Source organism: Toxorhynchites rutilus, chromosome 1 (assembly GCF_029784135.1).
Source record: "Toxorhynchites rutilus septentrionalis strain SRP chromosome 1, ASM2978413v1, whole genome shotgun sequence".
NCBI lineage: Eukaryota > Metazoa > Arthropoda > Insecta > Diptera > Culicidae > Toxorhynchites > Toxorhynchites rutilus.
In genome coordinates this window covers 62340775-62353851 of record NC_073744.1, presented here as the reverse complement: position 1 = coordinate 62353851, position 13077 = coordinate 62340775, and the positions used below count along the sequence as shown (strand labels likewise).

Here is a 13077-nt window from a genome sequence, read left to right as displayed (position 1 = left end):
AATGCATTGATGCATCCTCAAAGGTACCAACGAAGCCCTTATGATGACGGAAAGCAAACAATGTTAACTGCTGGAAAAAGACTGAATTATGCCACACAGCTTGTACCCTGCTGTAACACACTTCGATGCGAATTCGCTGATGAGTTTGTCGAGAGCGATCGCCTTCACCACCAGCGGGGAGAGCTTGATTTGGTTGCTGCCTGGGTAACGGCGTTTACATGTTCAACCGACGCGCCGAAATCGCCTACTTCGCTGTTGTTGCGGTGTCACACTCGCGAAGGCTCGTTCAGTGCGAGCGCTTTTCACTGCACCAACATCGCGTGCATCATTAGATGACGCTTACCTCGAAATTTTATTGCCCCTTAGGAATGCGTTCGTTTTTTTGTAGGGCTCGAGCCTGCCTTCCTCTTCTTCTTGCTCATCACACACTACGCGAAGTGTCCAATTTATGACGCGGAAAGAAAAACACACGATACGAATAACGCCAAAAACGAACTGAAAAAACAGGAAGTGGGTTATATCTATGGTATAACCGCAATGGTGACGTAGGACTATCGTTGATTTAGAGATCATTTGTTTGAAGTTGAATCTAAATCCATTCTGAATGAATGATTAAATGAATATTTGGGGGACTTCGAAAACGAGAGCGTTACGTTGGAGGCACAAGGTTTTATGCATCCAATATTGGATACGGAAATATCCTACTGATGGGGAAGAATAATCTTCAGAAGCTATGCTGTTAATTGCGATTGATTGAAAATCACAAAACCAAATGTATTTGTGCTACATGGATAGAAAACATTCAAATAAACTTTTTCACATGAATGTAATTTTAAATTCCCAGAGGAACTGGCAGATTATTTTCAGTAACGATTAGATATTTCCACATTTTCCTCGATACTGGAAGCCCACCAGTGGTTTATGCTAACTCGATAACCATCTGTTAATAGCACTTGATTGAAAGATATTTGGTCACAGTGTTACATGGATAGAAAACATTCAAATAAACTCTTTCACATGAATGTATTTTTAAATTCCCAGAGGAACTGGCAGATTATTTTCCGGATCTTTCTCGATTCTGAATGGCATCCAAACGGAAAGAATTCCGTGCGTGTATGTGTGTATGTAGCGGCTACTTCGATGGTCACCTTCTCTTCTCCTGAAGGATCGGCTTCTCTGTGCTCCCTCACTGTTTCAAACAAACTGATTGCGTTTCAGGGCAGATCTCGATCCTTCGCCGTCGAGCACCCTCAGCAATGATGTTGTCTTGTCGATGTCCTCACGAAAAATGAATGCATCTCACCACCAGAATATCGCTTAAGTATGCATTTTGTGTGTGATTGAATCGAGAGAAGGCGTGGTTTACGATGGCAATTTGGAAGGCAAACTAGAGGGGAATGAGCTCTCTGAGCTCGGAACTTTCGGCGACTGAGCAATAATCGATTGCGGGCGCATACAATATTGGATACGGAAATATCCTACTGATGGGGAAGAATAATCTTCAGAAGCTATCCTGTTAATTGCGATTGCTTGAAAAATCACAAAACCAAATGTATTTGGTCACAGTGTTACATGGATAGAAAACATTCAAATAAACTCTTTCACATGAATGTAATTTTAAATTCCCAGAGGAACTGGCAGATTATTTTCAGTAACGATTAGATATTTCCACATTTTCCTCGATACTGGAAGCCCACCAGTGGTTAATGCTAACTCGATAACCATCTGTTAATAGCACTCGTTAGTCACAGTGGTCACAGTGTTACATGGATAGAAAACATTCAAATAAACTCTTTCACATGAATGTATTTTTAAATTCCCAGAGGAACTGGCAGATTATTTTCAGTAACGATTAGATATTTCCACATTTTCCTCGATACTGGAAGCCCACCAGTGGTTAATGCTAACTCGATAACCATCTGTTAATAGCACTCGTTAATCACAGTGGTCACAGTGTTACATGGATAGAAAACATTCAAATAAACTCTTTCACATGAATGTATTTTTAAATTCCCATAGGAACTGGCAGATTATTTTCCAGATCTTTCTCGATGTTGAATGGCATCCAAACGGAAAGAATTCCGCGCGTGTATGTGTGTGTGTGTGTGTGTGTGTGTGTAACGGCTGCTTCGAGATCTTCCCGGGGAATCGTTTGTGGCATCACTCTCCTCCTGATGGATTCCCTTCTGGCATAAGGTGCACAAACAGGCTCTTGGTGACACCGTTCATCCGCGCTTTCATGATAAATGAAGAGCTTCACCACAACAGCGACAACATGCTCCAATCGCTGTTCAATTAGAACTGAGTGGATTTCCGAGCGGCGCTCGCTTATATACCGATTGGTGATTTCAATAGCCTGTTTTGAAAGCAATTTTAAGACTATTGAAACAAGTTTTAGGATCAGAAAGTAACAAGTATATAACACGTAGACATTTTATCTTTCGAATGAAGTGTTTATCATACCATTTCGTTCAGTTGTTTAGGAGCTATTAACGCTCAAAATCTCGGTCTCCGGCGTAACGCTTTCGTTTTCGAAACTTTGATTTTACACCCCGGTATAGAAATGAAAGACGTAGTCCTACGTCAAAACCACACGACGATATCCAAGTTGGATTACCACTGGTGGGGTCGAATCTTAGATCGAAGCGCAGCGAAAGCAAAGTGAACTGGATTGCTCAACAGTCCGATGCCGAATGAAAGTTTGCCTCAACGAGATCCATTGTTTATACTCTAAGCAAAAATTCCCCTTCATTCTTCTACTTTTTCTTTGTTCACGGAGACTTGAATTCCTACGACTTCCCCTCCGTTGGTCGTCGATAAGTTGCTCGTTACTGACTGCTCTGTTCGGGAAAGCACACAAATGTACAGAACAAATGTATGGGAAAATGAAAATGCTAAAAGTTTTTATGATTTTTAACCATTTACAAACAAGGGAATTCTAATGTATAGCATATTAAACGAATCCTACGGAATTTCCGATTCGTTTAGTATGCAAAACGCCAAAACCCTTTTGCGGCAAAAATAGTTATTAACGTTAACTTTATTTCATAAAAACGTGACCTGTTTTCTGATTTGGCACCCTTAATGAAAGACGTAGTTCTACGTCAAAAATTTAAAAAAAAATTGTACCGCGCAACACTGAAAAAAATCTGAAAAAAAATCACACATCTCTAGAAAAGCCCTAGAAACACATTCACATATGAATTAGAGTAGTACTGAATCTCTAAATCTCAAAAAAAAATTCAAAATTTCAATATTTGATGTTTTCTTGATACACTGTAGTAAAATGCACATTCAGTATTTTTTTCAAATTTTTATATCGAAGCTCTTGAGGATGGCATTAAATAAACGAAAAATTACGTTTTTCACCATAGACCCTATGTTAAACCACATAGGGGTTCAAAAAAGCCGCCAAAATTTTCTATTTAATAACCTGTACAATATTTGCTATACAGCTGGTGGTTTGGTTTGGGGGCACTTTCTACTCCCTTACCCGGACAGGCCCTTTCAAAAATTGTCAGCCGTTTCTGTTTGAAATTCTTCTATTGTTATTGATTGCAAAGAAAACTGACGGTGTGCTTTCTCTTTGTAAAATTACACGTTTATCTTTGTTCTCCTTAAACTCTCTAATAATCCTCAGTGCTCAGATGAGCTTCCGATGCGGAAAAATAAATCTCGATTGAAATGTACAATAACTACTGGCAAGTGGCAAGTGTCCTACTGCAATATGTTAGGAAGCCGCCAATGAGACTCAAATACTCTCTTTCTTGAAAAAGTTTCATTTACAGAACCATAACTACTTTCTTGTCTTTATGACCCTGTTACCAGTTACATTAAAATCCAATCCAGTTATCATACGTCGCAACTGTTATGAATCTTCAAAAGCCACTTTAATCTCTCAGGTACCACTTGGAATGGTCATGTTCTGTGCGCACTTTCCCAAATTGACAGCCAGCAACGCGCCGCATACGTTTGGGTTCCGTTTCAACCAGTGCTTTCGCTGAGGAGGTGTCTTGTTTGTTCATACACGCATAAGAATCTTACAGAAGAAAATGAAACACAACGTCAACAAAATCAAAACGAAAAACGGTTAGAAATATAAGGTTTTTCAATGAACGGCAGTCCAACGAATGAATGAATCAAAAGAAGTGAATGGGTAATGAAGATATCACTGGCAGGAGCTGTGCATACAAATTTGTCGAGTGCCGTTGACGGAGTGCGGGTAGATGACAGACCCACGAAAGATGGGGTTAGGGGAGACGACAAAACTGTTGATTAAGTTTTTGTGGAAAAATTGCTTTATGAATTTCAAATTGGTGTGAGAAGTGATTGAACTTTGACGAGGGGAATCGGAGCTTTTTTTTGGGATTGTTGTTGGTTATTTGTATTGAATGAAGTTCTTGGCTTCATGGGAGAGAGCGTTATGGGACCTATCCTAAAAGGGGAAATTTTAAAAACTGCTACGCATGAAATACTAACAGTTTTCAACCTTGATCGATAATAGCTGCTATTCGAGAGCGACTGTTCACTTATGCCTCTTTCAACATTAAACAAATATCTTCTCATCTACGCATTTCATAACCACAACTCTGATGCACATAATAATTCTCGCACAGCATGAGACAATTCATTCATCGGCATCCTGCTGTATATTTGTGCTAACTAGGAATTTAATTACATTCTGAAACCCCGGAAACCACAAAACACACACCAACTAACTGCCACCCGCAATAGTCAAACGGCTGGTGTTCCGAGGTCGGAATCAAATCAAACGCGAGTTTGATCGATTGCAATGGAATGAAAATCGCGAAAACACGCGCCATGAATCGTATCCCTTCAGTCGAAGTAAATCAATGCACTTTGGAATGGACCACACCGTCGGTGGCCTCGGTTGCGAGGGAAATCTTTGCCGAGGGCTCACCTCTGGAGATGGTGGTTGCAGAGGGCTTATTAATGCGGAACATGTCACGATGGAGTATATAGCAAAACATTCACACATTCGCTTCTATCAAGTGATGATTGAATGCGGAGTCTGGTCGTTGGGTACAATTGAAATGCCAACGATCGCCTTCTTTCGACATTGACCTAGCCACAGATAGCTTTCTTCGATAACTCTCTGTAACTGAACACCGCGTCTAGATCGTGTCGCCACGATTGACGCAACGAATGGATGGTTTTGCGGGAAGTTATTAAATCATTAAGGCACCAGGCTGCGGCAAAACACGATAAATGGCTTATTGGCTATTGACTGACTGTTTGGCGGGAGAATTGGCGCCCCCTCGCGTACCTTGGAACTCTCGTTCTCCGAAGGTGCTTGAAGTGTTCCTCTCGTCATCATTGTAGGTAAGAGTCGACGAGAGCCACCACATCGCTGGCGGATTGAACGATGACGGAGCTCGTGTCGAAGCGTAATGGAAAAGGTCCATCTCATCCGTCCTAACGTCGGCCAGGTGGTGCCTCTCGTAAAGATGGATCGAGTTTTAAACGTACGATATTTGCATATCAATTAACTGGGTAAACATTGAGGCAAGGCTAGCAAAGAACGCTAATCAGCGAAAAGTGCACTTGGACTGCTGGAGCTGTATTACCGGACGACTTTTAAAAGCTTTACACTGAAGAAATTCTATCAACTTATTAATGTATAGTAATGAAATCTACCTCTCAGCACTTTACGAAAATGAAATCAAATTGTCCTGAAGGAATGGACGGTTTCAGTGCGATTCCGACTGGGAGTTTTGCTTCCCTTTTTTCCTTGAACGGATTGAATTCTTCAATCTTTCTTCAATCTTTCTTCAATCTGTCGAAACGTTTAGGATTTATAGGTTTTGATATAGGAGATGGTTACACATCATTTCCCCATCAATGTTTGAGCTGGACCTGTTTTCTGGTTGATAATTAAATATAGTTATTTTTCGTTATGCTACCGTTATCCAACTAGATTAGTGCGCAAATTGAGAGAAATGAAACGCGGAGACCTTCTAACAGTTCGGCTGAAAAGTTCATAAGGTAACACAGTAAAACTATTTTTTTTGTGAAATTCAATTTTATTGTTCAACATAATTGCCTTCGAGGGCGATATAGTGATTATAGCGATCTTGCAACTTTTCGATACCATTTCTATAATAAATGTATAATAAATAGTAAAATCTTCTTATAGATTTTTTCCATTTTTTTCACAATAACAAAAGTTGCTTCACTCTCAGTGCTGTAACTCACGAACCAATCGACCGATTGCTGTCAAATTTTGACACGTATCCATTGAAAGATGGTGCTTTGTGATAGTCAAGTAGATTTTTGCAAGAGGCGCCATCTAGACGTCAACCTTATGAACTTTTCAGCCGAACCGAATCCGATTTGTGCGTGTCAGATTCTCTTTCGGCCTCTGTCACTTCATCTATATTTTTGAATGGTTGTGACCAATGAAGACGTCAAAATAAGCATATCAATTTTGTATATTTTATTTCTAAAATGACTGAAAATGTGTGCATCTTGTGACGAAACACTACGTGACAAGTGAGCAATAGTAATATATTTCTCAAAATTCGACAAAAAATATGTAAACAACAATAAATTTGAATTGATGTTGAGCGTATGAAATACATAAGGTTCTGTACAACGTCAGGTTGTAGTTTTTTTTTGAACAGAAATCCATTTTCACTTGAAGTCCGCCTCCGATTTGACAACTTTTGGGTTCTTCCGGAGGGCCTGCTTCATAATCGCCCAATATTTCTCTATTGGGCGAAGCTCCGGCGCGTTGGGCGGGTTCATTTCCTTTGGCACGAAGGTGACCCCGTTGGCTTCGTACCACTCCAACACGTCCTTTGAATAGTGGCACGAAGCGAGATCCGGCCAGAAGATGGTCGGGCCCTCGTGCTGCTTCAATAGTGGTAGTAAGCGCTTCTGTAGGCACTCCTTAAGGTAAACCTGCCCGTTTACCGTGCCGGTCATCACGAAGGGGGCGCTCCGCTTTCCGCAAGAGCAGATCGCTTGCCACACCATGTACTTTTTGGCAAACTTGGATTGTTGCGCACAACTTCGATGTGACAACGCACCTATATCAAAACCCTATGTACCAACCGTAACGCACAGTGACGTAGCACAAGAATTAGAAAAGCTATTGTATGATAAAGGAAATCAGATAAAGGAAATTGAATAGCGCAAATTCAAAAAAGGCGCCAAAGAAAAGTCGTAGATAGAACAGAAGTGTCGTAGATAGAAGATAGAAGATATTGAAATAGAAATACGAAAATTGTGTTCAAAATAAGAGACATTAAGGTATTTCAGTGTACAGTACTTAAATATTTACATTCAAAAATACTTTCAATTCAGGCTTATCGAGGAGGGAAAAAGATATTGAAACGTATAACGAAATATCAGGAATTATCGAGAACCTACAAACGTAAGGATTGATTTATTTCGATAACTGTGAATTAATGTGAATATTTTGTAGGGAAATTTTAATACATTATCATCGCAATAAATATTAAAATTACGGAAAGCGTTTCGATTCGTTGCTGGAGCAACATTTTAAAATTTCCGTTTTTCGATATTTAATTTGAAAATGCCATGTGAAATTTCCTCACCTTCCCAGGAGCAAAGCTGTGCGCTGTGTAAGTCTCCTGACAATAGCAGAATGGTCTGCTGCGATGACTGCCAAAAATGGTATCATTTTACATGTGTAAATGTAGACCATAATATTGCCAATTATGATTGGAGCTATCAGGAATGCCTGAAGGCCAAAATTCCCGCTCCTACGCAACTTTCGGCAATCGGTTCTACCCCCACAATTGTACCACATCGCCCTTTAACAATCGAAAGTCTACCTGTATCCTCACCGTTGACTACTACGGCAGCGTCGTTTCAACCAAATCTGCCTAGCGTTTCGATGGAACAAACGCAGCACATCGTCATGCCAGCTTCACTGCAGCCATCAACATTATCGCAAGCTTTATTCGTACCACAGTGCGCTCAATCACACCTTGCTATCTCGAGTACATCGCGAGCAAGTATAAACCAACACGCAGCGCAAAACGCAAATCTATCGTCGACAGAACTGCAAATCAAACTACTAGAGGAGGAATGGGCTCTTGAGCGAAAATTTTTACAAAAAAAATACGAGGTATTGATTAATGCATCTACTAAGCAACCATTAAACATTGTAAATTCACCCACGGAGAGAGTGACCACTGGTGGCGACACGTTTCCACATCCTACTTACCATTCATCTCCGTTACACTCCATCCGACCAACTGTACACGAACTTCATACAAATAACCAGCTACACGAAACTGGTGAGGCTACTCTGTTGAATAATAGCCAACTTGCGGCCAGACATGCTATCGCTAGAGAATTGCCAGTATTTAGTGGCAATCCTGAAGAGTGGCCACTTTTTATCGCAACATTTGAGAACACAACAAGATTGTGCGGCTATACACCGGAGGAAAATATAGTACGGCTGCAACGCTGTTTAAGAGGAAAAGCATTAGAAGCCGTCAGAAGCCAGCTGTTACATCACAACAACATGTGTTCTGTGTTGTCAACCCTGAAAATGCTATTCGGTCGACCAGAAATTATAATTCATTCTCTAGTACAAAAGGTTCACACGATTCCTGCTCCAAGAGCAGAGAAATTAAATTCAATAGTTGAATTCGCATTGGCGGTACGCAACCTGGTGGCAACGGTACAGGCGTGTAATATTGAAGAGCATCTCTACAACATAGCGCTCCTTCAAGGACTAGTAGACAGGCTACCACCGATGATCAAACTTACCTGGGCAACACACCGGCAAGCATTGCATAGAGTTACACTGTTAGAATTTAGCGATTGGTTGTACACTATAGCTGAAGCTGCATGTTCAGTAACTCTTCCACAGTATTCTACCGAAAATAAACCTCAAAGAAATTATCCTTACCTGAGCGTAACGTCAAATAACGAATAGTCGTCACACATGTATAGTATGTGAGGGAGATTGCAGTACAGTAACCAAATGCAGAAAATTCATCAGCTTAGATCATAATGCACGCTGGGTCGTATTACGTCAATTTAAGTTGTGCCGATGTTGTCTGGGAAACCATAGAGGATCGTGTCGATTGGCAAAAATTTGCAAAAAAAATGGGTGTCCATACAAGCACCACAAACTTTTGCATAATGATGCTAAGGACAATCCCATCCCAAACGAGATTAACGATTATACGTGTAGCACTCACCAACTAAATGCTCACTCAGTATTGTTTCAATATATTCCTATCACGTTACATAACGGTGAATTAAGTATACAAACCTACGCATTCATAGATTCAGGATCATCCATAACATTGTTGGAGGAAAATATTTCGAAGGAGTTGAATTTGACTGGTGAAAAACACCCGTTGTGTCTTCGCTGGACCTCTGATGCCTGCCGTTATGAAGATTCGGCTACTCGGGTTAGTTTAGAAATATCAGGCTCGCTAAAAAACAGCAGCAAACACCGAATAACCGACGTTTATACTGTAAAGGATTTGAATCTACCCCGTCAGTCTCTCTCAATGACGGATCTAAGTGAAAAATATGGTCACCTGAGAGGGGTGGGAGCAGAATCGTATAGGGATATTCAACTACGAATGTTGATAGGAATGAGCAACATACGTTTGACACACGTGCTAAATAGTCGAGAAGGTAAAGAGCATGAACCAATAGCGGTAAAAACACGTCTTGGATGGACCATTTTCGGTACTTGTTCCCAGAGTAGTATGTCTCACAACTTCCACGTATGCTATCACTCCAACAAAGAAGATGAAGATCTGAACACCATCGTTAAGAATTTTTTCGCTCTTGACAGCTTAGGTATCGTGAAAGACGATCAACCTTCTCACTCAATCGAATATGAAAGAGGTATGAAAACGTTACGGGCAATTACAAGCTTTCAGAACGGACGGTATCAAACAGGACTTCTCTGGAAGTATGACAATATTCACTTACCTAATAGTAAGCCGATGGCTTTAAAGCGGCATAACTGTCTCATGAAGCGAATGACTCGTGACCACGTCGGTGACGTTCAAATAGAACCCCTGTTGAACTGACAGAAGCCAACATATCGAGTTCCCCCCTGACATTTTCCCTTTGTTTTGCCTTGAATCGGGTTCCCCACTGACAGATCTGCTTGAAATTTTCCTAACGATCTGAGCACCAATCATAGCACCCGGCTGCTCGTGACCCATCTCTTGCTGAAGCATTGAAGGCAATAATGAGAAACTATGAAGAGAAAGGCTATATTCGGAAACTTTCATTGGAAGAAAGCAAAGAGCGAAATGACCGCACTTGGTATTTGCCAATTTTTCCTGTCATTAACCCAAATAAGCCAGGGAAAATACGACTGGTATGGGATGCAGCTGCAAAAGTAGGAAGCATTTCGTTAAATTCAGTTCTTTCAAAGGGACCTGAGCAATTGACTGCTCTGACTTCGGTGCTATACAAATTCCGAGAGCGGAGAGTAGCAATTTGTGGCGACATTCGTGAAATGTTTCACCAGGTGTTGATTAACGAGGCCGATCAAAATAGTCAGCGTTTTCTTTGGTGTGGCGAAGATCAATCGAATGATCCCAACACATACATCATGAAAGTGATGACCTTTGGGGCGAGCTGCTCGCCCAGCTGTGCACAATTTGTTATCAACGAGAATGCTCGTCGTTTCGCTGCACGGTACCCGGCAGCTGTTGAAGCGATTCAGAAGAATCAATATGTCGACGATTTGCTTGCGAGCGTAGATACAGAGAACGAAGCAATCGAGTTAGCAAAATGCGTCCGGTTAATACATCAACATGGTGGCTTTGAAATGCGTAACTGGATTTCAAATTCGACACCAGTTCTGGAAGCTTTACAAACGAGCCGCAAACCAGAGATGAATCTGGATATCATCACAGAATTTGCCTTGGAAAAGGTGCTTGGCATGTGGTGGAACACAACAACTGACGTTTTCCAATTCAAATTAAATATCGAACGAAATCGCGAGTTACTTGCTGAAGGAAAGCATCCAACCAAACGAGAAATTCTTCGCGTTCTAATGTCCATCTATGATCCTCTCTGCCTGATAGGGAACTATCTGATGTTCCTGAAAATTCTCTTGCAGGAGATTTGGAGAGCAGGAACAGAATGGGACGATATGATTCATGAAAAGCAACTTAAGGGATGGATTACATGGCTTCGGATTCTACCACAGATCGAGGAAATACGAATTCCTCGTTGTTATCATACTTCGTCGTGTGGAGATCAACATGCCGTCGAACTACACACCTTCGTAGATGCGAGCGAATTGGGATATGCTGCAGTTTCGTACTTTCGTTTTGTACAGGATGGTGTGATAAAATGTGCTTTAATTGGGGCTAAAACACGCGTAGCTCCCATCAAATTTGTCTCGATCCCACGTCTGGAGCTTCAAGCAGCAGTCATCGGTGTTCGATTAGCCAAAAGTATCGAGCAAGGGCATTCACTGGACATCAAACGACGTTATTTCTGGACGGATGCACGGGATGTCATATGTTGGCTCAATTCAGACAATCGTCGATACTCCCAATTTGTAGCCTTTCGTACAAGCGAAATTCTAGAAAATACAGAGATCAAGGATTGGAATTGGATTCCATCAAAATTGAATGTTGCTGATGAGGGTACCAAGTGGCAGCGACAACCGGATTTCGATGCTAACAGCCGCTGGTTCAATGGTTCTTCCTTTTTATGGGAGCATGAATGTGAGTGGCCAAAGATGCCAACATCCGACCATGTCACAGTGGAAGAAATCCGCCAAAACCTCCTCCATCATACAATTGATTTCAACGATATTTTGCGACCAGAAGATCACTCCAAGTGGAAGCATCTGCGACGCATAACGGCGCTGGTGATACGATTCGCTGAAAATATAAAACGCAAATTAGCAAAAGCCGTAACACAAACAGGAATACTTACGATGCACGAGTTAGCAACAGCTGAAAACTTTCACTATAGAAGAGCACAAAACGAAGTTTACTCTGAAGAAATGGCAATCCTTACGAAAGCTAAAAGCATAAAAAATCAGCAATTCTACCGAGGAAAAGTTCACTGTACAAACTCAGTCCATTCCTTGACGACAATGGCGTAATGCGAGTTCATAGCCGAATCGATGTCTGTGAGTTTATCGGCAAGAAAAGTGCCTTCCCGATTGTGCTTCCACGTGACCATCGTCTCACACAGCTAATTTTGCTAGAAAGACATGAAAGGTACCATCATCAAAATCATGAAACCTACATAAATGAAGTGCGAAACATTCCTGAAGTGCGTAAACATTCCTCGTTTACGTGTCCAGTGCGAAAAGGTCAGGCGTAAGTGTCAGCAATGCAAAATACGAATGACAAAACCTCAACCACCAGCTATGGGGAACCTGCCTCCAGCACGACTTGCTGCCTTTGTACGTCCATTCTCCTATACTGGCGTAGATTTTTTCGGTCCATATAACGTCGCGGTTGGTCGACGTACTGAAAAGAGATGGGGAGTTCTTATGACCTGCCTAACTATTCGAGCGATCCATATAGAGATCGCACACTCTCTTAACACAGACTCCTGTATCATGGCACTAAAAAACTTCATGGCACGACGCGGAACTCCAGTGGAGATTTTCAGTGATCGTGGAACCAACTTTGTTGGAGCAAGCAAAGAACTCTCTGATGCGCTAAAGACTGTTGATAAGCAGAGGATCATGCTAGAGTTTACATCGTCAACAACATCATGGAACTTCAATCCTCCTGCATCACCACATATGGGTGGTAGCTGGGAGAGACTTATACAATCTGTTAAAAAGATTCTTGCAGAAATCCATCCTAAACGATCGTTCACCGATGAAGTGTTGAGGAATACTTTAACTGAAATAGAAAACATCGTGAACAGTAGACCTCTAACATACGTACCAGTAGACGATGTATCATCACCAGCATTAACTCCCAATCATTTTTTGCTGGGATCATCCAACGGCTCTAAACCACTGGTCCCCTACGATGATAGCGCGATAGTTGTAAAACATTCCTGGAAAACATCACAAATTCTAGCCAACTATTTTTGGAGACGTTGGGTAATGGA

At 41.4% G+C, this 13077-nt stretch overlaps 1 long non-coding RNA gene across 1 annotated transcript; it reads right to left on the bottom strand.

Moving 5' to 3' along the window:
* Positions 1-11223: 11223 nt before the first annotated feature.
* Positions 11224-12192, bottom strand: LOC129763456 (uncharacterized). The gene is made up of 4 exons (XR_008740932.1): positions 12077-12192; positions 11935-12023; positions 11644-11879; positions 11224-11575 (listed from the first exon to the last, which is right to left on the bottom strand). It is a non-coding gene; the product is annotated as an uncharacterized LOC129763456 (long non-coding RNA).
* Positions 12193-13077: the final 885 nt, after the last annotated feature.